This window comes from Canis aureus, chromosome 36 (assembly GCF_053574225.1).
Source record: "Canis aureus isolate CA01 chromosome 36, VMU_Caureus_v.1.0, whole genome shotgun sequence".
NCBI lineage: Eukaryota > Metazoa > Chordata > Mammalia > Carnivora > Canidae > Canis > Canis aureus.
Window position 1 is genome coordinate 27947027 of NC_135646.1, and position 25841 is coordinate 27972867.

A 25841-nucleotide genomic window follows, 5' to 3' on the forward strand; every position below is an offset into this window, starting at 1 on the left:
GAGCCCGGCCCTCTGACAAGGAAGGTGCATTTCCACAAAGCCAAGGACATCTGAGAACCAGTATAACAGCTCCTGCCCCAGAAGACCTTCAGGAACAACTGGACTGCAACAAGTTTACTGATCACAGAGAACTGTAATGCTTCAGCTTTGGGGGAAAACAGTATATAGCATTAGTGGGTATTTTTATTCTTTAGTCTTTCAGCTTTATTTCTTAAGCTATTTTTTTTCAATTTTTAAAAATTATTTTCTAATTTTTGTTTTTATATATGTTCTGTATATTATTCTTGGTTTCTTTTCATTTATTCATATATATATGAATAAATATGAAGTTCTCAGCTATAATTTATTCAAATCAATCTTCTACTCTACTCTCCCTCTCTTCATCTTTGGGGCCCCTATTATCTGGATATTAATTTACTTTATAGAATTGCTGAGTTCTTGAAGTCTCCCTTTATGATCCAGTCATCCTTGTCTCTTCTTTTCTGCTTCCTTATTTTCCATCATTTATTTTTCCCCTTCTACATCATTGACTTTCTCTTCTGCCTCATTTATCCTCACCTTTAGAGCCTCCTTTTGGGATTGCATCTTGGTAATAGCATTTTTAATTTTGGCCTGATTAGATTTTAGTTCTTTGATTTCTACAGTAAGTGACCCTCTAGTGTTTTCTGTGCTTTTCTCAAGCCCAGTTAGTATTTTATTATCATTGTTTTAAATTCCACTTCAGACATCTTACTTATATCTGTATTGATTAAATCTCTGGCAGTGAGTACTACTTCCTGTTCTCTCTTTTGGCATTAATTTCCCCATCTTGTCATTTTGTCAAGAAAAGATAGTAGGAAGAACGAGAAAAGACAACAATAACAACATTGCGGGGGTGAACAGAAGAAAAAAAGATAAGAAAAAAATCAAACAAGAAATACACAGAACAAACAAAAAGCTAGATCCTGGGTGTGTTTTGGTCTGCTTATTAGAAGAAAGTATATCCAAAATAGGAAAGAGAGAAAGACATTAAATATATAATAGAAGCTTCTTCATCTTTCAGCTGAGAACTTCCCTAATCTGGGGAAGGAAATAGGCATTTAAGTACAGGAGGCACAGAGAACCCTCCTCAAAATCAATAAAAATAGATCACCTTGACATATAACAGCGAAGCTTACAAATTTCAAAGATAAAGAGAAAATCCTGAAAGCAGCTCAGGACAAGAGGTCCTTAACTACAAAGGTAGAAACATAAGATTGACAGCTGACCAGTCCACAGAAACCTGGAAAACCAGAAGAGCCTGGCATGATATATTCAATGTGCTAAATGGGAAAAATATGCTGCCGAGAATAATTTTTCTAATAAGGCTGTCATTCAGAATAGAAGAAGAGATAGAGAGCTTCCAGGACAAACAAAATCTAAAGGGATATGTGAACACTAAACCAGCTTTGCAAGAAATATTAAAGGGGGTTCTTTGGGTGGAAAGAGAACCCCAAAGTAAAAAAGATCAGAAATGAAAAGAGACAATTTACAGAAACAGTGACTTTACAGGTAATACAATGGCACTAAATTAATACTTTTCAATAATTACTCTGAAGGTAAATGGACTAAATTCTCCAATCAAGAGACACAGGGTATCAGAATGGATACAAAACAAGACTCATCGATATGCTGCCTAAAAGAGACTCTAAATTCATACTTTTCAATAATTACTCTGAATGTAAATGGACTAAATTCTCCAATCAAGAGACACAGGGTATCAGAATGGATACAAAACAAGACTCATCGATATGTTGCCTAAAAGAGACTCATTTTAGACCTAAAGCTACCTCCAGATTGCAAGTGAGGTGGTGGAGTATCATTTATCATGGATATGGAAATCAAAAGAAAGCAGGAGTTGCAATCCTTGTATCAGACACACTAGAAGTTAAACCAAATAATGTTATAAGAGATGAAGGGGGACACTATATCATAATAAAAGGGTCTACACAACAAGAAGATCTACCAGTTGCAAATATTTATGCCCCTAATTTGGGAGAGCCAAGTATATAACCCAATAACAAAATTAAAGAAACTTATTGATAATAATACAATAATATGAGGGAATTTACCAACCCACTAACAGCAATGGACAGATCATCTCAGCAGAATATCAACAGGGAAGCAAGGGCTTTGAATGACACACTGGACCAGATGGACTTAATAGATATATTCAGAGCATTTCATCATAAAGCAGCAGAATACACATTCTTTTTGAGTGCACATGGAACATTCTTCAGAATACATCACAAATAAGATTTCAACTGGTACAAAATGACTGAGATTCTACAATGCATGTTTTCAGACCACAATGCTTTAAAACTTGAAGTCAACCACAAGAAAACAATTTGAAGGAACATAAATAAATGGAGGTTAAAGAGCATCTTACTAAAGAACAAGTGGGTAAACCAGAAATTAAAGAAAAAAAAATAAAAATAGAAGGAAATGAAAAGGAATACACAGCAGTTTGGAACCTTTGGGATGCAGCAAAGGCAGTCCTAAGAAGAAAGTATATAGCAATACAAGCCTTTCTCAAGGAACAAGAAAAGTCTCAAATACACAAACAAGCCATACAGCTAAAGGAGCTGGAAAAAGAACAGCAAATAAAGCCTAAATTCAGCAGGAGAAGATAAATAATAAAGATTAGGGTAGAAATCAATGATATATGGTAGAAACAAAACAAAAAGTAATGCAGATCAACAAAACTAGAAGCTTGTTCTTTGAAAGATCAATAAAGCCCTAACCAGACTTATCAAAAAGAAAAGAGAAAGGACCCAAATAAATAAAATCATAAATGAAAGAGGAGAGATCAAAACCAACACCAAAGGATAAAAAAAACAAATAAAAGAGAATATTGTGAGCAAATATATGCCAACAAATTAAGCAATATAGAAGAAGTGGATGCATTCTTTGAAACATATAAACTACCTAAACTGAAACAGAAAGAAACAGAAAACCTGTAAATACCCAAAACCAGTAAGAAAATTGAATCTGTAATAATAAATCTCCCAACAAACAAGAGTCCAGGGCCTGATGGCCTCTCAGTGGCATTCTACCAAATATCTAAAAAATCAACTTTTGAAACTGTTTCAAAAAATAGAAGTGGAAGGAGAACTTCCACTCATTCAGGCTAGCACTACCTTGATCTGAAAACCAAAGACCTCACTAAAAAGAATATAGTATAGACCAATATCCCTGAAGAACACGGTTGCAAAAATTCTCACCAAGATACTAGCCAATATAATCCAATGGTACATTAAAAGGATTATTTGCCATGACCAAATGGGATTTATTCCTGGGCTGCAAGGGAAGTTCAACATTCATAAATCAATCAATGTGTTACATCACATTAATAATAGAAAGGACAAGAACCATAAGAGCCTCTCAATTGATGCAGAAAAAGCATTTGACAAAATATAGCATTCTTTTTTGATTAAAACTTTCTGTAGTGTTGGGATAGAGAGAAATACCTCAATATCATAAAAGTCACATATGAAAAGCCCACAGCAAATATTATTCTCATTGGGAAAAACTGAGAGCTTTTCTCCTAAGGTCAGGAGCATGAGAAGAATACCTATACTCACCACTGTTGTTCAACATAGTTGAACTAGAAGTACTAGCCTCAGAGATCAGACAACAAAAAGAAATAAAGGGCATTCAAACTGGCAAAGAAGAAGTCAAACACTCACTCTTTACAGAAGACAGTACTGTATGTGGAAAACCCATAAGAGTTTACCCCAAAATTTGTAGAACTCATACAGGAATTCAACAAAGTGGCAGGATATAAAATCAATACACAGGAATGAGTTGTATATCTATACATTAAAAAAAGAGACAGATAAAAGAGAAATTAAGGAGTCAATCCCATTTACAATTGCACCAAAAATCATAAGATACCTAGAAATTAACCTAACCAAAGAGGTCAAAGATTTGTACTAAGAAAGCCATAGAACATTCATGAAAGAAATTGAGAAAGACACAAAGAAATGGAAAGATGTTCCACGCTCATGGATTGGAAGAACAAATATTGTTAAAATGTCTATGCTCCCTAGAGCAATCTATACATTCAACATAATCTACCAAAATGCTATCAACTTTTTTCACAGAGCTGGAACAAGTAATCCTAAAATTTATATGGAACAAGGAAAGACCTTGAATAGCCAAAGGAATGTTAAAAAAGAAAACCAAAGCTGTTGGTATCACAATCCTGGACTTTAATCTCTATTACAAAGCTGTAATCATCAAGACAGTATGATACAGGCACAAAAACAGACATGTAAATCAATGAAACACAATACAGAACCCAGAAATGGACCTCAACTTTATGGTCAACTAATCTTTGACAAAGTAGCAAAGAACATCCAATGGAAAAAGACATTCACTTCAACATATAGTGTTGGGAAAACTGGACACCCACATGCAGAAGAATGAAATGGAACCCCTTTCTTATCCTGTACCCCAAAACAAATTCAAAATGTTTGAAAGATACAAGTGTGAGATAGGAAACCATCAAAATCCTAGTGGAGAACACAGGCGGCAACCTCTTTGACCTTGTCCACTGCAATTTCTTGCTAGACACATCTCCAAACACAGGAGAAACAAAAGCAAAAATGACCTATTGGGACTTCATCAAGATAAAAAAAAAAAAAAAAACTTCTGCACAGCAAAGGAAACAGTCAACAAAACTAAAAGACAACCTACAGAATGGGAGAAGATATTTGCAAATGTCTTATCAGATAAAGGACTAGTATCCAAGTTCTATTAAAAAAAACGTATCAAATTCAAAACCCCAAAAATAAGAAGTGGGCAGAAGACGTGAATAGATACATCTCCCAAAAAGACACACAAATGGCCAAAGACACAGAAAAAAGTGCTCAACATCGCTCGATATCAGAGAAATATAAATCAAAACTACAATGAGATATCACCTCACACCAGTGAGAATGGCTAAAATTAACAAATCAGGAAGCAGCAAATGTTGGCAAGGATGTGGAGAAAGGGGACCCCTCCTACACTGTTGGTGAGAATGCAAACTGGGGCAGCCCCTCTGGAAAATAGTGTGGAGGTTCCTCAAGAAGTTGAAAATAGAGCTACCCTACAACCCAGAAATTTCACTACTGGGTATTTATCCAAAGGATATAAACATAGTGATTTGAAAGGACACATGCACCCAATGTTCATAACAGCAATAGCCAAACTATGGAAAGGGCCAGATGTCCATCAGCAGACAAACGGACCAAGATGTGGTGTATGTGTATATACAATGGAATATTACTCAGCCATCAGAAAGGATGGATACCTACCATTTACACTGACATGGATGGAACTGGAGGGTATTATGCTGAGTGAAGTAAGTCAATTAGAGAAAGACAATTACCATACGGTTTCACTCATATGTGGAATTTAAGAAACAAAACAGATGAACATATGGGGAGGAAAGGAACAATTAAATAAGATGAATATTGAGAAGGATGCAAACCATAAGAGACACTGAACTCTAGGAAACAAACAGGGTTGCTGGAGAGAACGTGGTGGGTGGGGGGAGGATAACTGGGTGATGGGTATTAAGGAGAAAACTTGATGTAAAGAGCACTGGGTGTTACATGCAACTGATGAATCACTAAATTCTACTTCTGAAGCTAATAATAATAATAATAATAATAATAAAAGTAGAAGAAACCAAGACAGATAAACATCTGTTCAATAACCAATGCTTTAGTGATCTATCTTATTTGGAAAAGACTTACATATCCCATGAATTCAACCAAACTTATCATTTATGTTAGCCAACTTTAAAATTTCAGTTTACCAAAGATTTTGAAAGCTATAAACTCTTTTATTTATTTAACCTACTTGTTTTTCCCAATTACTCATGAAAACTTTATGAGACAGAAACAATTAATCATTATTTTAAATCAGGATTTTGCTGACACATTGCAACAGAAATAATGCGATCTCATCTGACCTTTACTAAACCTTGGTAGAATAAGTTTTATATTAATTTTGAAAAAAATGAAAATAAAATACAAAACAAATGAATTAAAAAAAAGACAAATTCTTAAATATAGAAATAAACAGGTGGTTTGCAGAGGGAAGTGGGCAGGATGATGAGTGAAATAGATGAAGGGAATTAAGAGGTACAAACTTCTAGTTACAAAATGAATAAGTCATGGTGATGAGAAGTACAGCATAAAAATGTAGTTAATAAGATTCTAAAATGTTCTTTGGTGATAGATGATCATTACACTTATCAGAGTGAGCATGGAGTAATGTATAGAATTGTTGAATCATTATGTTGTAGACCTGGAACTAATATAACACCGTATGTTAATTATACTTCAAGAAAAAGACACAGTGAGCTGCTAAAAAACAAAAGTAAAACAAACAAAAAGGATGAGGTTTTATATCAAAACCTATGCTATTTTATATTGTATAATTGTATATCGCTATTGTATATTATATATTGTATAATTCTTTTGCATTAGAATTACAATTTGACATACCTTGTTCATATTTCTTTTTTTAATATTTTATTTATTTATTCATGAGTGACAGAGAGAGAGAGAGAGAGGTAGAGACACAGGCAGAGGGAGAAGCAGGCTCCATGCAGGGAGCCCGATGTGGGACTCGATTCCGGGACTCCAGGATCAAGCCCTGGGCCGAAGGCAAGTGCTAAACCACTGAGCCACCCAGGGATCCCTGTATTTCTTTATCAATATATACTAACATGATATCAGAAAAGAAGGCAAGATTCATAGGATGGCTTTTTGGTATGTAATTTATAGTGAAAACATGTTTAAAAAATCTAGAAATCCAACAGTTGTAGATTTCTTGAATGGCGATTTATATGTGTATATATATATATACATTTATATGTATATAGACATATGTATATATGTTATAACATGTATATATGTTAAAATGTATACATACATATATACATTTTAAAAATGAATAAGGTAATCATTAAAATGATGGTTTTTTAAATCTAGACTTATTAACATGGAACAATTGTGACATATCAACAGTTAGGTAGGAAAGATGCCAAATGTTTGTACTACAATCCCATTGTAAACAAAATTGCAGGGAGATTCACATACGTATTTGTGTTTATATGTGTGTATGTGCAAATAAAAATGCTCACTAAATAATTAACATATTAATAGCTTATAAAAATAACAGTATTTTTATATTATCCCTTATATATTTTTGCATTATTGAATCTTTATGAGAGATATAAATCATTTTATTATTAGAAAAAACAATAAAACTATAATGAAATAAAATAAATCTCAAAGTTGTTTTTAGTAGACATAAAATCTAATAATTATCTATGTTATTAGTACATTTATATTTTTAATAATATTTTGTTTAAAACTTTGTACATTTTGTTATAATTGGTTCTTATTCACAATATTTGGGACAATCCATAATAATCTTTCTTGATTAATAATTCTTTTTTTTAAGATTTTGTTTATTCATGAGAGACACACAGAGAGAGAGAGGCAAAGACATGAGAGAGAGAGAGGGAGAAGAGGTTCCTAAAGGGGAGCCCATTGTGGAACTCGATCCCAGGAGCCAGGGATCGTGCCCTGAGCCAAAGGCAGACACTCAAGCACTAAGATACCCAGGTACCCTGATAAGTAATTCTTTAATACCTAAAAAAATATACTAATGAAGAAATACATATATATTGTATATTTTTCTTTCCCCAAGTAAAATATTTCTATGACTCTTAATTTTTTTATATGTATGATACTATGGATTTTGTTCAGCACATTTTCTAATTGTGTGAGAAAATGCCAGGATAGAAAAGTCCTGTGCAGCTGCATACAGAATTGTTTGTAAAGAATAATATGAAATCAAACTACATATATGCCAAAACATTCTATCTGACATTTGTATTTTATATATTCTTATTTAATTCATTTAAATGGTTCAATATTTTCAAAAAAAGGTGAAGTATAATCTCCCTCCAATTTCTGGTATTAAGTCAGCCAATAATGATTCTCTTAGGAAGCCATATCATATATATACATATACAAGTAGTGCACACACACACACACACATGTACCCACATAATCTTTTTCCTATTTTTTAGGTCTTGCTTATTTTGTATCTTGCTTCTTTTCATAATAATATATTATTTATAATTTGTTATCTTGGCGTATAAAAACCCTCCAAATTAGTTATCTATTCAAAATACTCACTGTGTGTATTATAGTATATTTAACCTTAATCTTTGATGGATATTTATATTTCCACGAATTTGCTATTACAAGCAAGGTTGTAATGAACAATCTTGAACATACATATTTGTATTAGACTCATATCTATTTTACAAAAATGTTCAGAGTGTCTTTGGAGCAGATATTTAGTTGAAATTTAGAACGAATTGAGTCATCCTAGGAAGGTGTCTACTGCAATAAAAATGGTTTCATTGGTGCTGAAAAGTTATGATTGGTTCTCAACAAAATATGTCTTCATAATATTTTCTAGAAAAGTATGTTTACCATAAGAATATGATGAGTAGTTTGTTAGATAATACGATGCTTTTCATATTTTTCAATGTAATCATCTGGTGTATCAGATTTCACTCAGAGTCTGCATATTTAAGTAATTTTTATTTTTTTACAGAAGTGTTAGTCCCATCTTGTGAAATATCTTCTGCCAAATATCTAAAAGATTCCCCTAAAAGAAAATAATTGAATTTTTTTAATCCTCTAGATTCATTCTTGAGTCTATTTTTCCACTCTTATCTTTTGCTTTCCCCATTATTAGATCTGAGCCATTCTGAAATTTAATGAAATTAAAAATGCAATTTGGGGGACACCTGGGTGGCTCAGGGGTTGAGCATCTGTCCTTGGCTCAGGATGTGATCCCCATCCAAGAATCAAGTCCCACATCAGGCTTCTTGTGAGGAGTCTGCCTCTCCCTCTGCCTGTGTCTCTAACTCTGTGTGTTTCTCATGAATAAATACATAAAATCTTTAAAAAATGCAATTTGATTGGACAAAAGAGTATTTTTTTTTATATTGAAAAGTGTCAGTGACAATAATGCATTAGTGATGAGATACTGGAAGAAAAAGCACTGGGATTTAACAGTAGCTTTTTCCATGTTTTCTCAAGCTTTGAATAAAGATCACACATTTGTCTACTGATGACATAATTAAGAATAGAGATGTAGATTTTATTTTAGAAAAAAGCTTTTAAAACACCTTCTATAGCATATAAAATCACCAAAATGGAGATATTTTTCTAACTTCTCGACTTATGATAATTAGAATAAGTGTGAGCTCAGTTCCAGAGATGTTCTTGAATGGCAAGTACTCATTATCCCCTAGCTCTTTGGCCAAAAGCATTATTTAAACATCAACATAACAGTGTTTGTCATCCATGAAAATACACTTAGATAGGTTTAGAAATAAGAATTGATATTCTGCAAGGAATTCATGTACCTGAAATTTAACCACATAGAACACCTTTTAAAGAATTGTTAGAATAGTTTAGTCATGGCTCTTTTGTTGAGAAAAATATATTATAAATTGAATTCCTCCACGATAATTGAAAGGATATACTTTGTTTTTGAGGCAACTGCCTAAAGATGGCACAAATCTTTATTTAGTGGGCATGCCTGGGTGGCCTAGTGATTGAGCGTCTGCCTTGGGCTCAGGGCGTGATCCTGGAGACCTGGGATCAAGTCTCCCTACATGGAGCCTGCTTCTCCCTCTGCCTGTCTCTGCCTCTCTCTCTCTGTGTCTCTCATAAATAAACAAATATATATCTTTATTTAGGTAAAAATGAGGGACACTAACCATGTACCTTTAGAAATAATACTAAAATTTACGTGATTACATAGCTTTCCATCTAGCTCAGATATCCATGGCATTCATAACTTAAAATTATGTAAATCTTTTCGAGTCTCTTCTTGATTCGATTTATTTTACTCTTTCATTGGAACATTATACAATGTGATACTGTATTATACATCCTTGAAAAGAGATGATTAATAAGCCATTAAAAAATTCCAGTGAAAGTTGAAATCCCAACTGTATGTCCCTTGCCTTTGGATTGTCCTCCCTGCCAAAATAAAGATTGCTCACAGATTTTTTTGTAACACCATCCACAGTTAACTAACTTTACTCAAAGTGTCAAGTGAGATTAGTCAAAACTGGTTCTCTGCAGTTCCTGAAAATAATTATGACTTCTAAAGAATGACATTAACAAGACCAAATAATCGTGTTTTTTTATTGTGAAGCTATTATATTTTAAGCTACCTTTACCCTTATCCCATATATTCTCTATTATGAAACTGTTGTAGCTCAAGAGATCCTCTGAAAAATAAGCATACAAATAACAAAAATAATAATAATTGTTCCACTTTCTAGTAGTACCCGCTAAATATGACACTGAAATTCACAGGGATCTCTTTTGCTGGACTTAGGAAAGACCATTCAGTAATTGCATATGCACCACACTGTATTATGCCAAAAATAACGTGGCAATCCTGCCTGAAGTTGCCAATGCTAGTTTTACATCTCTGATTGCTACAGATCTTGAGTTCCCAACCCTACCATTCAATCTTATCCGTCCTCAGCAGGAATCTGAATATCTACTTTATATTAACAAGTTAATGAGATATTTCCCTTGTCCCGTTCAATTGTCTTTTTAGACACCACATTCCATGTCACAACACACTTATTCGTCAACTCCTACCTGGACTTCGCCTCTAGTATTAACAATCCTGTCATCAGACCTTAACTCAGGCTTAACTATTGAACTTTAATTGAGTCCATCATTCCTGGCTTCCAAAGACTCTTCACTTTCTTGGTTTTCTTAGCACTATTGTCTGGTCTCTAATTGTCATTGCATGTTCTTCTTATGTTAAGTGTTATGAAAATAAGAGTATTGCTTCATATTTATAGTAGGTTCTCTTCTCTCTTACATTATAAGTGCAACCATGTGAGCCAACAGAATTTTATGGCTTTACTTATGAGTTATATGCTGTAAACTCACACATCTTCATCTCCATACTGGTCCCATATTTGGCTGCCTACTTTTCCTCTTCTCTTAGATGTTTCAGAGAAATTTCATGTTCAACATGTTCAAACCGAACTAAAATACTCCCTTAAAACAATGTAATTTATTTCAAGTTTTATCCATTTGCAAGTCAGAAACTTGTGAATTAAGGCTTATTTTTCAAAAAGGCTCATTTTTCTTCACTTATTTTGAACACTCATCAATAATTCATATCTCTTTAATAAGTCACTCTTCTACATACTTAGGACTACCTCTTGTCACTTCTCTCCTATTCTTTTTTTTAAGATTTTATTTATTTATTCATGAGAGACAGAGATAGAGAGAGGCAGAGACAGGTGGAGGGAGAAGCAGGGTCCATGCAGGGATCCTGAGGTGGGACTCGATCCCGGGTCTCCAGGATCATGCCCTGGGCTGAAGGCGGTGCTAAACCCCTGAGCCACCAGGGCTGCCCTCTCTCCTGTTCTTAAAAAGGTAAAAGGGCATAATGTTACTTAATGTATTAAAAAAAAAAACATTGCTATTATTTACTTATGTTATTTTTTCTGTTAACAGTTTTATCTAGATATCATTGACATACAATGTTTATTGTGTATATTTAAATTGTACAACTTGATGTCTTGATATATGTATTTTTTGTCAAATGATTACCACTATCAAGACAATTAAGGTAGTCACTGCTTCTACATGATTATTAATGTGTGTGTGTGTGTGTGTGTCTGTGATGAGAGGATTTAATGTGTAATCTATCCTGTTAGCAAATTATAAGTATATAATACAGTGCTGTTAACTATCTTCACCACACTGTACACTGGATCTCCAGAGTTTATTCATTATGCGTAACAGAAAATGTATACCCTGTGATTAACATCATCCTAGTTTCCTTTCCCCCAGCCCCTAACAACCACCATTCTACTCTACGCTTTTATGAGTTTGCATTTTTCAGACTCCACGTATAAGTGGGATTATGCAATTTTCCTCTTTTTGTGTCTGGCTTATTTCACTCAGCAAAATGAGCTCCAGTTTCATCCATATTGTTGCAAATTGAAGGATTCCTTCTTTTTTAAAGGAGAAGAATATTTCATTGTGTTCTATTAACATTCTATTAAGAATATTTCATTGTGTTCTACGAGCATTCTATTAACACACATCGCATTTTAAAAATATTTTATTTATTTATTTATTTATTTATTTATTTATTTATTTATTTATTTGACACAGAGAGAGACACACCACACAAGGAAGGGGAACAGGAGAGGGAGAGGCAGGCTCCTTGCTGATCAGGGAGCCAGGTGCAGGGCTAGATCCCAGGACACTGGGATCATGTCCTGAGCCAAGGTAGACACTTGATTAACACTTGATTGTCCTGAGACAAGGTACCCAGGTGCTCCTCACACGATATTTTCTTTATCCATTCATCCACTGAAGGACATTTAGGTTATTTCCTTATTTTAGCTAATGGGAATAATACATCAGTGAACATGGAAATGTAGATATTGCTTTGCTACCATGAGTTCCTCTTGTTTGGATATATATCCAACAGCGACATTGCTGGATCATATAATAATTCTATTTTTAATTTTTGAGGAGTTTCCATGTTTTCTGTTTTTCATATGTACTAATTTACATTCCCCTCAGTAGCGTATAAGTTCTCTTTTCTCCACATCTTCACAAACACGTGTTATCTTTCTCTTTGAAAATAATCATCCTAACAGGTGTGAGGTGATATCTCATTGTAATTTTGATTTGTACTCTCCTTGATGATAAGGGATGTTGAGTCTTTTTTCATGTGCCTATTAGCCATTTGGATTTCTTTTTTTTTGAGAAGTGTCTAGTTGTGTATTTTGTTGATTTTTAATTAAGTCATTTGTATTTTTTGTATTAAGTTGTATGAGTTTCATATTTTGGAACACTCCTTATCAGATATATGATTTGCCAATATTTTTTCACATTACATATGTTCCCATTTTGCTGTTATATCCTTTATCATGTGGAAGTTTTTTAGTTTGATTTAGTCTCGCTTGTCTATTTTTGTATGTTTCTTATACTTTTGGTGTCATAACTAAAAATATTATTGCCAAGATCAATATGAAGGTTTGTCCAAATGTTCCCCAACCCCCCAGGAATTTTACAGTGCCTGATTTTTCAGTCTTCAATCCATTTTTGATGTACAGAATGAGGTAGGGTTCCAGTTTCATTCTTTGGCATGTGGATATCTAGTTGTCCCAACACATCTGTTGGAAAGCTTATTCCTCCCCCATTGTGTGTTCTAGGTATGCTCGTTGAAGATCAGTTGACTATAACGGTGGGTTTCCTTCTGTTTCTCTATTCTGTTCCATCAGTCTGTAGGTCTGTTTTTATGCCAGTACCATATTGTTTTGATTACTATAGCTTTGTATTATAATTTGAAAACAGGAAGTGTGATGCCTCAATCTTTGATCATCTAGCTCAAAATTTTTAACTATTAGGGGTCTTGTGGCTTTATATAAATTTTATTATTCTTTTTTCTTTCAGTAAAAAAAAAAAAGTCATCAGGATTTTGATGGGGATTTCATTGAATCCATAGATCACTTTGGTAGCACAAGCATTTTAAGGTTAATTTTAACAATTCAGAATATAGAATATCTTTCCATTTGTGCTTTTAAATGTCCTTCACCAATGTTTTATAATTTTCACCATACAAGTCTTTCTCCTCCTGGTTAAGTTAATTTCTAAGTATTTTTTTTGTCATTAATGTACATAGGTTTATTCTCTTAATTTCCATCTTGATGAATTTCCTAATATAGAAATGCTACTGTTTTTCTATGTTGATTTTGTATGTTGTTTACTGAGTTCCTTATTAAATACATTCTATTATTTTGTAAAGTCTTTAGAATTTTCATATATACAATCATGCCATCTGTAATCAGAGATAATTTCATTTTGTCTCTTCAGATTTGGATACATTTCATTTCTTTATCTTGCCTGACTTCTCTGGCTAGGTCTTCCAATACTTTGCTAAATAGCAGTGATAAAAGTGGGTGTTTCTATCTTGTTCATATCTTAAATGAAAAGCTTTTACCCACTGATTATGAGTCCAGCTGTGTATTTTTAATAAATGGCTTTTATTGTGTTAACAAGTTCCTTCCATATCTATTTTGTTGTAATTTTTTCAATATGAAAGGAATTGTATTTTGTTAAATGCTTTTTCTTTATTGAGATGATCATGTGTTTTTTCCCTTCAATTCTGTTAATGTGCTTTATCACATTGATTAATTTTCATGTGTTAAACCATTCTTGCATCCTAGGGATAAAACCCCTTGCTCTTGATATATGATCCTTTCAACCTGCTGTTAAATTTGGTTTCCTAGGATTTTTACTGAGGATTTTTGCAACTGTGTTCATCAGGCATAATGGTCTATAATTTTCTTTTCTTTTCTTTTTTTCTCTCTTTTTTTTTTTTTTTTTGCATTGGTTGGTTTTGTAATCAAGATTCTAAAAACAAGTTTGAGAATATTCCCTCTTCCTTTTTATAGAAGGGTTGGTAATGTTTTTTCTTGAGAAAATTTTTAAAAATTTTATTTATTTGACAGAAAGAGCACAAACAAGGGGAGTGGTAGGCAGAAGGAGAGGGGTAAGGGTAAGCAGGCTCCCCACTGAGCAGTGGGCCCAACATGGGGCTCCATCCCAGGATCCTGGGATCATGTCCTGAGCTAAATTGGATGCATAACTGACTGAACCACTCAGGTACCCCTTTTTGAAATTTTGATAGAATTCACCCATGAAGCCATCTGGTCCTCAGTTTTTCTTTGTTGTGATATTTTTTATTATTATGGATTATTTCATTCTTGGAGTAGTTGCACACAGCTTGTAGGAGTCAGGTGTCCAATAAGGACATTGTCTTCCAAATATCAGGGATCTTTGTTCTGTTAACTGATTGCTACTTCTGATCATAGAGACACTGGCATAGAGGTGGGAAACCATTGTTGCAAGCATCTTGTTGACTGAAGCATCTCCCAGAAAATTTAAAGGTCCAAAACCATCCTCTTTTTAAAAAAACATATTTTATTTATTTATTAGAGAGAGCGCAGAGCACAGGAGCAGGGGAGGGGCCAAGGGAGAAGCACACTCCCTGCTGAGCAGGGAGCCTGATACAGAGCTCCATCCCAGGACCTGAAGATCACAACCTGAACCAAAAGCAGATGTTTAACCAAATGAGCCATCCAGGTGTCCCCAAGCTGAATACACCCCAAGGTGTATTCAGTTGCATTCAGATGCAACTGTAAATATCTGTGAAATCCATCTGATCCAGTGTATCATTTGTGGCCCTTGTTTCTTTGGAGATGTGGTGCTTCGAAAATCTGTCATTTGCAGAAAGTGCCATGTTAAAGTCTCCTATTATTAGTATATTATTATCTAAGTATGTATTTCTTTGTTTATTAATTGATTGATATACTTGGCAGCTCCCACATTAGGGCATAAATATTCATGATTGTTAGGTCCTCTTCTTGGATAGGCCCTTTAAGTATGAGATAGTGTCCATCTTCATCTCTTACTACAGTCTTTGGGATATATTTCAATTTATTTGATGCAAGGATTGCTACCCCAGCTTTCTTTTGAGGATGACTTGACTGGTAAATGCTTCTCCAACCTTTCATTTTTTTGTGGATTATTTCTTCGGGCTTCCTCTTTCTTTTACAGAGTCCCCCTTAATATTTCTTGCAGAGCTGGTTTGGTGGTCACATATTCTTTCCGTTTCTGCCTGTCTTGGAAGCTCTTTATCTCTCCTTCTATTCTGAATGAGAGCCTTGCTGGATAAAGTATTCTTGGCTGTATGTTCTTCTCATTTAGGACCCTGAGTATATCCTGGCAGCCCTTTCTGCCTTGCCAGGTCTCTGTGGAGGGGTCTGCTGTTAATCTGATATTTCTCCCCATAAAAGTTAAGAATCTCTTGTCTCTCACTGCTTTAAGAATTTTCTCTTTATCTTTGGAGTTTGCAAGTTTTGCTATTAAATGTCAAGGTGTTGAACGGTTTTTATTGATTTTGGGGGGATCTCTCAATCCCCTGGATCTGAATGCCTGTTTCCCTCCCCAAATTAGGGAAGTTCTCAGCTATGACTTGCTCAAATATGCTTTCTGGCCCTCTGTCCTTCTCGGCACCCCCTGGAACCCCAAATATACATAGATTCTTTCTTCAGAGGCTGTCATTTATTTCCCTTAACCTTTTCTCATAGTCTCTTAATTGTTTTTCTCTTTTTTCCTCAGCTTCCTTCCTTGCCATCAGCTTGTCTTCTATGCCACTCACTCTTTCTTCTACCTCATTAACCCTTGTTATTAGGACTTCCAGTTTGGATTGCATCTCATTTAATTGATTTTTAATTTCATACTGATTAGATCTAAACTCTGCAGTCATGAAGTCTCTTGATTCCTTTATGCTTTTTTTCCAGAGCCACCAGTAGCTTTATAATTGTGCTTCTGAATTGGCTTTCTGACATCACACTGTAACCCAAATTCTGTAGCTCTGTGGCAGAGAGTACTGTTCTACTTCTTTCTTTTGTGGTGAGGTCTTTCTTCTACCTAAGTAAATTTCACCCTAGATGATTCTTGTTAGAAGCGAAAACCCTTCTCTCTTTAGTGTTCCAGCTGTTCTTTCTTTAAATCTCAGGTCTAATTCACAGATGTTCAGGATGTTTTGAAAGTAATCTAGGTAAGTTGGTGGGACCAGGTGAGTTGAGGACCCCTACTCTTCCACCATCTTGCCGTTAGTCTAAAAGAATAATTTTAAAAGAAAGAATTATCTCATCCCAAACAAGGGATCTCATATAAGAGACTCATCATATTTCTTATTGAAAACCTTGGATGTCAGAAGACAATTGTTTGATATATTGAAAGTGCTGAGGGTCAACTCAAAACCCTCTATCTGGCAAACTGCCCTTCTCATATTAGGGAGAAATTAAGAGTGTCAGATAAATGAGGGAATAAATAAGAGCACTTATTACCACTATATCTGTCATGCAAGAAATGCTGAAGGTAGTTGAAATGAAAGGATAATAAAGAGTAACTTAAAGCTGTGTGAAGATATAAGGATCTGTGATAAAAGTAAGCGGACATTTTTGAAAAACTAGAATTTTAATTTTGGCTTTCAATTCAACTTTTTCTCTTTGCTTTTAGGAAATACTACATAAAAACAATTATTACTCTGTTCTTGGACATAAAATATGTAAAGATGAACTTTTGTGACATCCTAAGTAAATGGAAGTGGGAATGAACCTCTATAGGAGCAGAAGGATTATGTTGTTGAAGTTGAGCTGGTATAAATTCAAGTTAAAGTGTTATAACTTTAGGATGTTAACTGTAATCCCTAGATAACCACAAGAAAAATAGTGATAAATATACACAAAAGGAAATGAGAAGAAAATGAAAACATCTTGCTAGAAAAATTCAATTGAACAAAAAGGAAGACAATAATGTAGGAATTAAGAAACAAAAAAAAGTCTATAAAGCATATAGAAAACAAGTAGCAAATTGAAAATATCCCTCCTTATCAGTAATTACTTTAAATATAAATAGTTTAAGCTCTCCAATCAAAGGTAAAGATTAGAAGGCTATATTTTAAAGAGTAACCCAAGTATCTGCTGTCCAAGATATTCACTTCAGATCCATAGATACAAATTAAAAATTTAAGGGAGCAAAAATATATTCAGCAAAATAGTAACCAAAAGAGAGCAGGCAAAGTTATACCTGTATTAGGAAAAATAGGCTTTAAATAAAGAAATTACAAGACAAAGAAATAGATTATATAACAATTATAAGCATTTATGTATCTAATAACAGATCTTCAAAATATATGAAGCAAAAATGGACAGAATTGAAGGGAGAAGTAGACAGTTCAACAATAATATTAGCAGACTTCAATACACCACTCTCAATAATGGGTGGAATAACCAGATATAAGTAAAGAAATAGAGGACTTGAAAAATACAGTAAACCAACCAGACCTAAAATATATATATACAGAACGCTCTGCCCACCAGAATACAGTCTTCTCAAGTGCACATAGGTCATTCATCAGAATAGATGTAAAGAAACTGGAACACTTGTGTACTGCCAATGGTAATCCAAATGGTATAGCCACTGTGAAAAATAGCGCGGCAGTTACTTAAAAAATAGAAAATAAAATTACTGTACTATCCAGCAATTCCACTTCTGACATATACTCAAGAAGTAAAGTAGGTAAAACTGCTGGTGAATTACCTAAATGAAAGCAACGTCACATTTATAGTAATAAGCATTATATTTTTTTACCTCTATGCACTCATAGAAACAAAAAGCCATTTTCACTTAAGAATGTCCTTGTTAAAGCAATAAAAAATATTAATTTTATTGAGTATTGACCAGTAAGTACACATCTTCATCATATTTTGTGTGACAAATGAGAAGTACACATAAAACACTCCTGTTGAATTCTGAAGTACAATTATTTGAATTGTATGATGAGCTGTTTAATTTTGGGGTATATATTTAATTTTACTATACCATTTCATTGTCAGAAAATGAGGAAAAATTAATACCCTTTTAATAAAATTCTTAAGAGAATTAGGATGAAGGAATATATATAAAGTAACCCTTATGGTAAAAAATAACATGTCTGCTCAACCAGGGTAAAAAGTAATAATGGTTGTTACATATTGAGTGTTAATAAATGCCTGATAGCATTCTAAAGGTTTTATACCTATTGTCTCATTTTGTAATTGCAAATATTCTTATAAATATAGATACTGTCATCAGTCCTATTTTAAAGAGGATGATGCTGCACCTAGAATAGCTTGTGACCTAGGCATTCTTAATTAGCAGTTGTGTTCATGGAAACTCCAAGTTATACTATTTCCCAGCATTATTATTCAAAATTTTTGTTTATGTTTTGAATTCTGTGCCATTCTTTGTCAATTAAATCTACAAGTTGATGACTCATTTGCATCAGACATTTAGAAATTGTTCAAGTAGCTTGATTCTGATGAAGTAAGATTTCTCACAGATTAGCTGCATTACCTACCCAAAGTAGGTAGTATTATACTGGCACTCAGGTTCAATGCCTGAAGTAATATCCTATATTTTCAGTGACTCTCACCAGTTTAGTGTTATATTGAATAGGATAGTTGGGGGGCGGGGGGAAGTTCCTCAGTGATTCCTACCCTAATTCCAAATTAATGTAGAAGATATATATGTCATTCTAGTATTCTTTTACACACACACATACACACACAATTGGAAAAGATATTTTGACTTTATTAAACACATTTTTGTTCAATTTTAACTTCTCTCTTTTCTGTTGATCATTCTTTTTCCTTATAAATGGGATGGTTTGACAGCCCCTTTGTTCTTCTATTTCTCTCAGAAAAACATTGTTACTTTTTAAAAATTTTGTTTCTCATTAACACAAATTTATCACTGATCTACTCTTGTCTGCATAAACTCTTTTGACATCATCAAATACATTTCTACTTAATTAGTTCTATATCTCAATGCTATCATCAGTTTTTCTCCCCAAATTAAGCATCCACATACATATTTTTTTTTTCTCATTGATCTCTTAGTTACTGGATCACAAGTATGACTGATTGCCATATGCATTTAAAAGAGAAAAGAAACATAGTGAGTCTTCTGAGATTCATGTTTACTTATGTCTTTCTGTTGTCTTTGTCAATGATAATAAGATTTTATCAGGAGTGTAATCCATAATAAATGCTCAAGAAATGTAAATTATGACCATTAATATGATGACTTTTTTAATTAACATTACAACTATCACTATATAGCAAACCATCCTCAAAATAAACAGTATAAAGGAAAACTATTTTATATGCTATGCATATTCTGAGTCAGAAATCTGAATAGAACATAGCAGGGGTGACTGATTACTGCTTCATAATATATGGGGCCTCAATTAAGAAGATTTGAACATCCTGGTGATGACTAAGAGAGTTGGAGAATGGAATCATCTACAGCCTTCTTCATTCACATCTGGTACATGAGCTAGGATGACTAAAAAGCAAGACTCAGCAAAGACTGTCTACTGAAGCATGGATCTGTAGCCTCTCTGTATACCTATGGCAACTTATGGTAGGGTAGTAGGTTGCAAGAGGGAAATCCCAAAGGAATTGTCCAAAGAGCAAATACTTCAAGGCAATCAGTTAAAAAATAAAAAGGATTTATATAAGCTAAACTTAGAAGCCACATGATAGCACCTTACTCTACACTACCAACACTAATCTATCATGGCAGTGTTTCTCAGGCAACCAATTAGAAAGCCTGTTAATATAGTGATTGTTGGACCCTACTTATACTCTACCAAGCCTGCTCAGATTCAAGGGAAGGGTATATAAACTTCAATTCTTGATGGAAGGAGAGTCAAGGAATATGAAAACATGTTTGAAATTTGCTTCAAATAACTGTTTAATTAAAATCATTATTAAATATTAACAATAAGACCTAACATTTCACATTGGATTCCAGTGAAAAATTTGGAGTCACCTAATTTCCATTTTTCTATGCAGTGAAATAACTGGGAATAGGTGGTCTAGTATATCTAAACCTCTTTAATCTCTGAAATATAATTTTGTGATTTAAAAGGAAAATTTTATTCATAGTTATCAAAAATCCCCATGCTATCCATGCAGTACACATCTAAAAACTCAAGTCACAATTGGATTCATAATCTGCCTAATACTTTGATACATATACACATACACCTTTGTTCTTTTTCTATTAGATTTAGGAAAAGTATTAGTCCCCCATGCTTGTCCAAAGAGTCGAAACTTAAGCATAACTGAGAATTAGGATCTTTTATTTTTCTGTTTTACTTTAGCTTTTTCACACCTATGTCCACCCCCCACATGAACAGGTGTACATGCAAATGCTATTTTAAAGATTTAATAACTTTCAAAATGCTTCTTGGAACAAAATATTCCATTTTTTAAAGGACAACATTATTGAATTTAGGCAAATTAAATGTCACCAAAATCAATTTTCTTTTAATGGTCAGCTCTTAACCACAGCTTGAAATACTTGAAATTAGTTAAAGGTAAACTTCCCGTAATATTTCATGTGAAGGTCAGATTAAAGCAATATTAAAGCCAGCTTTCTTTCCCATTCACAACAAAAGCAATAGGTAATCACAATTAATGCTGACAATTAGAATACTCCTTGAGATCATTCAAATTCCTACTTACGAATAAATAATTTATGTCAAATAAGAGAATTGTTTTAGCCTAATAAATTTACTCTAAGTGTGAGGTTTCAATGCTGAATTCGGATTGATTTTTATCTTAAAGCCATATTTGAAAAAAAGACTTTAGCCTAAACAATATTTTTGCTACTTGTAAATGATAAAATAGAAATTTCAATAATATATATTCATAGTATCATGAAATAATGAAAATACTTGCTTAGGTTTTAAGTTAATCCCCAATGATTTATCTTCATACATTTTACAGTGTGGCACAATAGAAATACTGCAATATGTCCAAATTCATCAATATCACACAATATGAATGAAGCTTAAATAATTTTCATGTGTACAAACTGGAAGATATCATTGTAAACAGAATATTAGTGATAGAAAAATTATTCCTCAAATGTTTTTCTTCTTTATATCTGTGTTATGTAAAAGTTCTTAATTTTGAGGAATACATGAAGTGATTTTCTTTTTCTTTTTTTTTTTTTAAAGACTTTACTTATTTATTCATGAGAGAGACACAGAGAGAGAGAGAGAGGCAGAGACACAGGCAGAATGAGAAGCAGGCTCTATGCAGGGAGTCTGACGTGGGACTCGATCCCGGGTCTCCAGGATCACACCCTGGGCCGAAGGCAGGCTCTAAACCACTGGCCACCCAGGCATACCAAATTTATTTTTCTTCTAATCACTATTTTTACCTTCTCTGTTCTATGCAGTATCTGAGCATTTTCCTAAATCTGTGGTTACATTTAGTTATTAAAACAGAAATCACTTTATTTTGAACTCCTGTTCTCATATTTCTGGAAGAGCTTCAAATACCCTCTTCCAAAGAAGGCTAAGACCATGTCAGTGCCCTATTGGGGTGTGGTCGTGGGGAGGGGAGGAACATAAACAAGAAAGAGGAGATGTCTGGCACCAGGATATCTCTTCTGTTATTTTCAAGGCTTACATTAAGCCCTTCAATGTTAGGGGACAGAAACATGAAGAGGAAGTAGGAACAAGGATCTTTCTTTTTCCTCACTCTGATGTGGTCTAGAGTTAGTATCTAACATGGCAGTTTGTATAGCTGTGAGACCCAAGGTCTCTTGAAGATGATTCAACAGGTTTGCTGAAGTAGTGCTCAGCTTTACCCTCTACGCTTCTATTCCAAGAATCTTCTTCACAGCAGCAGCCAACTCTGTCATTCTAGATAGGATATTTCTTTGTTTGATAGACACTCTCATTGCTCTTGTCCCTTCTTATTCTTCTAACTTCATTTTCTAATCTCATTTTTCTTCAGTGAGAGCCAGAAGAGCCAATGATCACTTAGTTAGCACTATCTAATAATTTCAAAGAACTAGGGTGTGATTGCCTTCCATTATTCTTTATTCTACACATACTATTTACAATCCCTTCTTGCTATGTTGCTATCGACTATTCCACCAACCGTGCTATTTTCATAAAGCTTTAAATGACGATTTAGTACATGCAAATACATATTTTAAGGGATATTAACTTTGCTCTTCCACTATCTCTTACTGAAGAAATCATTTAGTAAGAATGGCATAATAAGAACCTTCATAAATTATTCATCCATAAAAGCATTGAGAACAGTGGCAAATATTCTAAAAATCAACTTTTAAAAAAAGACTTCATTTATTTATTTGACAGAGAGAAAGAACAAGCAGGCAGAGTGACTCCAAAGACCCTGAGGTCATGACCTCAGTCAAAAGCAGATGCTTAACTGACTAAGCCACTCAGGTGCCCCTAAAAATCAACTTTTTATACAGCTCTGAGTCTGAACCAAACACTTGCAACAATCCAAATGCTTGCAACAATCCAATCTTCTTTTTTATAAAAGAAATTGGCTGAACATTGTTTTTTGTTTTGTTTTGTTTTATCTTGTTTTGTTTTTAAGTGAGATTTGTAATATTTTGCTTGCTTTATTCCCATCTGTTTCACCTTAGCTGTCTGGTAGCCTTGAAACCAGAAGCCTTACAACCATGGTAGGTATGAAAACCAACAATCTAAGAGCCACTAGAGGGAAAAAAAAAAAAAAAAGGCTTGAAGCTCCCCTAAAGGCCCCATCCTCAAAGAATTGTCACTAATTAATCTGTTTAGCAGCTTCCTGCAGCCTCATTCACAAGGTTTTTCTTTACTTAACCTAACTCAGAGTTCACTAGGTAAGGAAACCCATTTACCACAGCACATTTATGGAAAAAAAGGAGCAGTAATTATTTATATTCCAGCTATTCTCAGCTACAATCTCCATGAGGGAAACAAGAGACTCACCAGAAAACTTAAGAAAATAGTGAAAGATTTCCATATAGGGCTTTACAGACTTCTGACATATTTCTGGGGATCCAGAATATTATATGCATATGCAAGCAAAGCTACATACTCAGGAAAGGCATGAGAAGTATCTCATCTTTGCTTCTGGCTTACTTTGAGACTCAATGAAAGCAGGAAGTAAAGGCAGAACTGTAAACCGTCAGAGCAGGGAGGATGTGCCCCAACATACAAACAACTCAACAGAGGATAGAGCAATGTATTAAAGGAAATCTCTGCACAACCATTAACTGACCAATAACCTGAGTAGGAACGTCAGTGGTCACATAGGATGAAAAATAACAGATTTTATGAAAGTTGTCCAGGAAACTCACTAAACAAACATCAGTAATAACAATAACCAGCAACAACAAACAAAAGGATGGACTGATTTAATAGTTCCCATGCTATGTTATTTTAAATGTCTAGATTTACATGAAAATAGTTATAAGACACTCAAAGAAAGAGTAATAAATGGCTCATGCACAGAAAAAAATAATAAAGCATTTTGACTCCATGACAAAGTCGACATGTTGCTTATTAGACAAAGATCTTAAATCCACTAGCTTAAATATATTCAAACAACTAAAGGAAAATATGTCTAATAATCAAATGGCAATGAAAAAGATGTTATCAAATATACAATTCAAAAAAAGAAAGATAAATTAATAAACTGTTCAAATAGGAATTCTGGAGTCAGCAAAGACAATAACTGAAGAATTCATTAGAGGGGCTCAACAGCCGACAGAATGATGAACTAGTAAATTCAAAGTTAGGTCAAGATTCTTTCAGTCTGAGGAAAAGAAATAAAAAAAAGGATACGTAAAAATAAATAGATCATCAGAAATCTGAGGTAAACCATCAAACTTATCAATAGATGCCAATGGAAGGCCCAGAGGAGAGAAGAGAAAGAAGTGGAAAATAATACTTTAAGAATGGCTAAGACCTTCCCAAATTTGATTTTTAAAAATGTATTCTCACATCTAGGAAGTTTAATAAATTCCAGATAGAATAAATTCAGAGATCCCTGCCAAGAAACCTCATAATCAAACCACTGAAAGACAAACAAAAAATTTCAAAAGCAGACAAACAATCATCATAGTACAAAGGATCCTTCAATAAGATTTACATATGATGTCTTGTCAGAAATCACAAGGCCAGAAAGCAGTGGGATGACACACCCAAAGGCTGAAAGAAAAATACTTCAATTAAAAATTCTATATCCAGAAAAGCTATCATTCAAACACGAAGGAAAAAATTAAGACCTTCACAAATAAACAAAAATGGAGATAATATGTCACTAGCAGAGTAACCATACAAAAAAGGGGGAGGGGAGCCCTTTGAGATGATATGAAAAGACCCTAGATAGCACCTTAAGATTTTTTGAAGAAATAAAAGAGAGAGAAAGAGAGAGAGAGAGAGAGAGAGAGATGCCTGGGTGGCTCCATGGTTGAGCATCTGCCTTTGGCTCAGGGTGTGATCCTGAGGTCCTGGGGTCAAGTCCTGCAATAGGATCCCTGCAGGGAGCCTGCCTTCCTCTCCCTGTGTCTCTGCCTCTGTCTCTCTATCTCTTGTGAATAAAAAAAAAATCTTTAAAAAAATTTCAAAAACACTGGTAAAGGTAACTATATAGATGAATATAAAATACTGCACTCATGTATTTTTTCTGACTCTTGTTCTCCTATCTGACTTAAAAGACAGTTTTAATAAGCAAAAATTATAAAATTATGTTGATTGGCTTATGATATATAACAATATAATGTGTACTAAAATAATACCATGAAGATGTAAAGGGTAGAGAATGAAGGTGTACTGGTAAAAAGTTTTTCTAAACTATTGAAATTAAACTACTGTAAATATAAAACTAAAATCTTTAAGTTAAAAAACCCAAGGGCAATAATGAAGAAAATTAATTAAAAATATATAGTGAAAATATATAGTTAAATTAATAAAAAAAAATATAGTATGGGTGGCTCAGTGAGTTAAGCATCCAAATCTTGTTTGTTTGGGCTTAGATCACGACCTCAGGGTCATGGGACTGAGATCCATTGTCAGGCTCCCTGCTCAGCAGGGAGTCTGCTGGAGATTCTCTTTCTCTCCCTTTCCCTCTCCCTTGCCCCAGCTCACACATGCACACTCTCTGTCTCCAAAATTAAAAATTAATTAATTAATTAATTAATTAAATCATTATACACACCCATGCACACAAAAACACACATATATAGTAAAATAAATAAGAGAATTAAAATATATGACAGAAAATATCT

The 25841-nt window shown here is 33.8% G+C and overlaps 1 long non-coding RNA gene across 1 annotated transcript in view; it reads right to left on the bottom strand.

Moving 5' to 3' along the window:
* Positions 1-2169, bottom strand: part of LOC144306240 (uncharacterized) — a 71893-nt gene extending 69724 nt beyond the window's left edge. The window contains exon 1 of the long non-coding RNA XR_013373260.1: positions 2095-2169. This is a non-coding gene — a long non-coding RNA (uncharacterized LOC144306240). The remainder of the gene's footprint in view (positions 1-2094) is intronic.
* Positions 2170-25841: the final 23672 nt, after the last annotated feature.